General features: G+C 43.3%; 1 non-coding gene across 1 annotated transcript; it reads left to right on the forward strand.

Moving 5' to 3' along the window:
- Nucleotides 1-2,161: 2,161 nt before the first annotated feature.
- Nucleotides 2,162-2,234, forward strand: TRNAR-CCU (transfer RNA arginine (anticodon CCU)). Its single transcript has one exon. It is a non-coding gene; the product is annotated as a tRNA-Arg (tRNA).
- The last annotated feature ends 3,862 nt before the right edge of the window (nucleotides 2,235-6,096 follow it).

The raw sequence follows: 6,096 nt of genomic DNA on the forward strand, positions 1-6,096 counted from the left end.
GTATTTAACATTGAGTCCAGTTCCAATGCCATCAGGGCTCCACTGAGGCATAAGCTGAGCTGCCACTGAAGGGGCTGGGGCTCCTGAAATGAGAAAGCGCCAAACCCCAGCCTCACCCACACTTTCCAATCCACCCCCCAGAACTGTAAAGTTTTTCAGATGTCACTGATGGAACAGGCAGTGAAGTGAAAGTGAAAGTGTTAGTGGCTCAGTTGTGCCTGACTCTTGGCGACCCTGTGGAATGTAGCCAGCCAGGCTCCTCCATCCACGGGATTCTCCAGGCAAGAATACTGGAGTGGGCAGCCATTCCCTTCTCCAGGGGATCTTCACTCAGGGATCGAACCTGGGTCTCCTGCCTTGCTGGCAGATTCTTTACCATCTGACCCAGCTCCAAACTGCAGCCTTACCCACACTTTCCAATCCCCTGAGAACTGGGAAGGCTTTCAGATGCCACTGACTGAACAGGCAGAGTTGGCCTCAATTACCTCCTCTCATAGAAAAAAGCTCCCCTACCATCTGCACGTATTAATTACAAATTTCCGGTTCGCTTGGCAATCTGAATAGTTGGATCCCTCCTCCCGTCACACGCCAGGCGACAGCTAAAGGCACTTACGGCTCCATTCTATGCCAGAGTCTGAGCAACGCAGGCGGTGTGACTTCTGTTTCTATATGATTTCTGCCCGCTCGGCTGCCCTGAGCTCATCAGGAATCAGAACCTTCCAGAGGTTATTATACAGATAATGCTAGCTCATCCTCATTTTCAGTTTCAGTGTTCATTGCTGTAATATCAAGAGTGTTTTCTTCCTTTTTCTCTTCCCCATCATGCCTTAAATGGCCACTTCCAACAAATTAGGTGAAGGATAAAAGATAAGATAGGTACAGGCAAATACATCTATGTGAAAGGAAAAAAAAAAACAAAACAAAATCCATAGACTAAAAAGTCAGTGCTTTGTGGCTACACGTAATTTTCTTCTCTCACCAGCCATCCACAAAGAAGTAAGAGAAGGCAACATGAAAGCTTTATAATTTCACTATAATGTGTCAAACTTGGAGAGCAAAAGGAATATGTGCACTTCAAAGTTATTTCTTCCTCTATTACTCATAATGCTAAAGATGAGTTTATATGACAGCTTCTTCCTCCTAAAACCACACCCTGAAATTGGAAAAGCCCGGTAAGATCCAATTAGAGTTTCTGACATCGTTGTCTTCCCTGAAGATAAGCCTTCATGAGGATGATGGGAAAAGGATAAAATAAACACAACAAGCTGTTCAGCTCAGAGTCTGCTTTTGGGTTCCCGAGGGGACAGATTGTGCTGCTTTGAGCCAGGGGTTTTTGTGGAATAGATTCTTCAGAGGAATGTGAGTCAGAGGCAGGAGGTGAGACAAGAGCTATGAATTCAGAAGGGTCGGAAATGAGGGTTGGTGCTTACATTTAGCTGTCTCCACAACATTTTCCCCTAGTGTTAAAATCAGGCTTAGTAATGAACCTTTTAGTGGGAATTTTACCCATTGAATAATGTCAGACCAAGAGCTGTCAAGGATAAGCACAGGCATTCTTCACTCACTAGCTCTCTTCATACTAAGACTTTAAAAATTTTTGTTTGAGAAAAGTTTCTTTGTCCTTTCAAAGTGAAAGTCGCTCAGTCATGTCTGACTCTTTGTGACCCCATGCCTGCCAGGTTCCTCTGTCCATGGAATTATCCAGGCCAGAATACTGGAGTGGGTAGCCATTCCCTTCTCCTAGGGATCTTCACAACCCAGGGATCGAACCCAGGTCTCCTGTGGTGAAGGGGGATTCTTTACCATCTGAGTCACCAGGGAAGCTCAAAGAGCTAGATTGAGATGTTAAACAGTCATAACTGAGCCACCAGGATATTATGAAATAGCTTAAAAAATGTGGAATGAATATTTTCCTTCTTCTGGGGTAGTTGGATTTAGTTTTATCTCCCCATTGACAGTGGAATACCAGAAACAGGATTAGAATTACTATGAGCTTGCGTCTGTCCTCCATCCTCCCCTACGAGGCCTAGGTAGTAGAAGGTGCTCGGCTGGAAGTCACAGAGTCTAGAGTCCTGAAATGTTACAGGGCTGCCCATGGGTCCTATCTATGGAAACCAGCAGGCACCTCATTCATTCATTTAAAAACTGATGTACTGGGACTTCTCTGGTGATCCAGTGGTTAAGATTCTGCACTCCTAATGCAGGGGGCCCAGGTTCGATTCCTGGTTAGGGAACTAGATCCTGCATGTCACAACCAGGAGCGTGCATGCTGAAAGGAAGATCCCACGTGCTGCAACTAAGACCCGGCATAGCCAAATAAAAACAAACAAACCTAGCATTCTGAATGGTTGCTCTGTCTCAGGTAACTTTCCAGACAAGACGCATCGGTGGAATAAAGACACTTGTCTTCGTGGGGCATACGTTGTAGTGGGAGGAGACAAGCAATATATACAACAAACAGTAACTAGTGTGTGGGAGACTGAGAAATGCTTTGAGAAAATGAATGAGCAAAAGGGGTGGGAAATGCATGGACACACGTGAGTGTGGGTTTCATGTTCTCAATAGGGTAACTGGGGAGCTCTCATCAGAAAGGTATCAGTTAAATGAAAGACTGGACAGATGTGAGAACCTCAGCCACATGGATATCTGGGGCAGAGCCTTCCAGGAGGAGAGAATCATTGATGCAAGGCTACAACGTGGAGAATAAGGAGGTAGGTCAGCTGAAGCAGAGACAGCCAGGCAGAGAGCAGGAGAGATGACATCAGACACAGACATAAAGCAAAGAGGGTATAAATCTCCTAAGCCACTGTGGGAAGCTGGGCTTTTATTCTGAGTGAGTTGGCGATACTGTGGGTTGTGGACCCCATTATATATTAGAGACTTTCATACATCAGCAGGGAGAGGAGCATTTTAGGTGATTACTGTGCAGGCCAACAGTTTGGTTTCAGCAATGTTGCTATTTGAGCATAATACTGGTGTAATTATGCATTTATGTTATTACATTTTTATTTCAAAATTAAATTCTGGCCCTAAAACAATTGAGACAAAACAGGAAATCGTATCTGTTGTTTTCAATTCTTATAGTGAATTCAAATGCCCTGGAGGGTTTTTACAGCTAATAAAGCCAACACCCGCCCCCAGAGATTCTGATTTAAGCGACCTGGGAGAGAGTCCAGGAATCAGCACTTAACACACATGCACACAAACCAAAACAAAGAAACAGACTCTCCAGGTGATTCTAATGTGCTACCGGGATTGAACAATTTTACCTTACCTGTTTTGAAGGCAAAGATCTTTAGCTCATTGGCTCTAAACCAGCAGACTAGGTGTTTATTAGGATTTTTAAAAAAACAAGTCTCAAGAATATGTTTAAAATCCTCAAAGGCATCATCAGATGTTCTGTTAAAAGGAATGATGCAATTAGAATCTTTATAATACTTTCCTCCTGTGTAAAGGAAAACTCTACTTATGACTTGGAGGGCTATGGGAATTCCCTGCATTTTATTCTACTTAACAGCTTCTCACTAGTTTTTAAGAGTGAGGATTTGGGGTCTCTGAAAATGTGCTTCTCTTTGATGATGACTGCTAGGAACTTAATTGTGTCCCCCTCATGAAATTTCTCTCTAGAAGCCCTGACCCCTAGTGTGATGGTTTATGGAGATATATGGAATCTTTTGGAAGTAATTAAGATTGAAGGAGGTTGTAAGGATTGGCCCAAATCCAATAGGACTGATGGCCCCATGGGAAGAGGAGCAGAGAGAGATGTACCAGGAAGGGCCATGTGAGGACTCAATGACAACATGGACATCGACAAGCCCCAAAGAGAGCTCTCAGCAGAAACCAAATTAGCTAGAACCTTGGGCTCCTAGTCTCCAAGAACTGTGAGAATACAAGTTTGTGTTGTTTAACCCTCTCGCCCTGTGGTATTTTGCTATGGCAGCCCTAGCACACTAATGCAGTGACAGAGTCTGCAGAGGATGTCGACAGGCCAGGCCTAGATACACAGCAGACCCCTCGCTGGCCCCTTTCCTCAACAGCAGGCCCACTGCCCAGGCTTCAGCAGCAGGGCAGCCACTCTTCTGAGCAAGCATTTCAATTAATTAATAAGCGTGTTAAAATAAAAACAAAACACTCATGTGTAAGGACAAAGCAAAATAGTTGATCAAGAGCGTGAAGGCTAATTATTAGAATTTCCAGGCAGCTCTTTGCCTCCTTTTATCTTAGGACAAGCAAGTAGGAGGAGCCTGTCTACTATCCTCAGACACTGCGTCATAGTAAAAGCACCTTTGCTTACTTCAATGTGGTTATGGCATTTTAAAAATCATCATCAGGGCTTCCTGGGGGTCCAGGGGTCAGGACTTTGCCTTCCAACATAGGAGATGACATTCAATCCCTGGCCGGGGAACTAAATCCCACATGCCTCAGGACCAAAAACCCAAAACATAAAACAGAAGCAATGTTGTAACAAATTCAATAAAGACTTTAAAAATTGTCCACATTAAAAAAAAAAATCCTTTCAAAAACCATCATCATCATAGCTGTATATTCATTATCTTATGTCATTCTCATAACAGTCCTAAAAACAAGTTATTTCACCTCCTTCTTATATGTGAGGAAACCACATTTTAGAAAATCTTTCATTGGAGCAGCTAGTACAGAGAAGTAACTGACTCTGAGTCCCATACTCAGCCTTTCTCTCCTGTCCTACGTCACCCCACTACAAATGAAAGCTGGTTTCCACACCCAATGCACTTCCTGTAAATTCCTGATAAATAGGAAATAGGCTGTGGTTGGTTTTGCTCAGTACTTTCTTAAGCTAAAATAGTCTCGGAATTCACATGTCAATTACTCACTATAAAAATGGACAGAGTCCCTCCTGTTTTCCTCTGAGCACTAAATGACATGGGTGGCACCAGACACAGGCCTCTGACATCAGAGATAAAATGAACTATTTTGTGACCAACACTAGATAAATTTCATCTTGTCCCTTCTGTCTACTCATTTTGCCTTGATATGATCACTGCCCTCAAAATACAGCAGCCAAACTCCTATAGCATTCGGATGGGGGAAAGTCTATTCTGGAGACAGGAGATCACCCAGATGGAACAGAGAAATCTGTTCCCGACCTCCAAATATCAACAGCGCATAATTAGCAGCTGCTAAAATAATAGAAGTCAATTGAACAAAAATATGGTAGGCTTAGCATTGATTTATTAAATACCTTATGTTTCCAAACACTGCTTTCCACAGTGGCTGAAAAGCCTTTGCAGGGCATGACAGCATGTCAACCTGGGCACCAAACAGAGAACAGACAGAGTTTTGGGGGGGATTTTTGGTTTTTTTTAAACAAATTTTTAAAATGAGCTATTACTACATCCCACGGACAAGCACAGACATGGCTGTTTTACATCTGCCTGATGAAAAAATACATTTGTTAAAAGCAGCCTTTAAGAGGGCTGCTGTTCTCAAAGATATCAGCCGCTGGTCTCCCTGGGAGACAGCAAAACCCCACATTTATCCAAATTATCTCAGTAATATGACAGAGTGATTGCTCACTAATGGTCAGTAACAGTTTTCTTTGTCATTTTCCTAGTCATTACCTCCTCAGAATGAACTCCAGAATAAACTGCTTGCCATCGTGACTTGAATGCTAATTTCCCCCTTGTATCCGTGGATGGTTTTCTAAAAACATCTGTACTTGGCTATGACATTTTGACATTCCCATTTTGTGGGAAAAAAGAATACCTGCCTTAGAAAGCCTGATGAACACACAGGTACTTTACATGCAAACAAACAAAAAATACATACACTGTTTTTGTATTCCCGGGTTGTGAATTCTGTCTTTCATCTGCTAAAGCCTGTAGGGGCTGCCTATTCAGAGAGGGCTGCCGGAGGAATTTGCAGGGGTGGGCTTCACTCCTGTGGTTTTACCAAGCTAAGGCTCAGATTTCCTTATTTCAAGCCATCCTCTATTGAAGATATGGATGATACAGTAAAACCAAAGGCCCTTGAGAGCAGATTCCAAGACTATTTTGCTATAGCCACGTGAGTACACGAATCCCTGGTCCTTTCTGAGGTGGGGGGCGGGTAGGGTGG

Source organism: Moschus berezovskii, chromosome 15 (assembly GCF_049115385.1).
Source record: "Moschus berezovskii isolate FMDL1 chromosome 15, NW_MosBer_1.0, whole genome shotgun sequence".
NCBI classification, from domain to species: Eukaryota; Metazoa; Chordata; class Mammalia; order Artiodactyla; family Moschidae; genus Moschus; species Moschus berezovskii.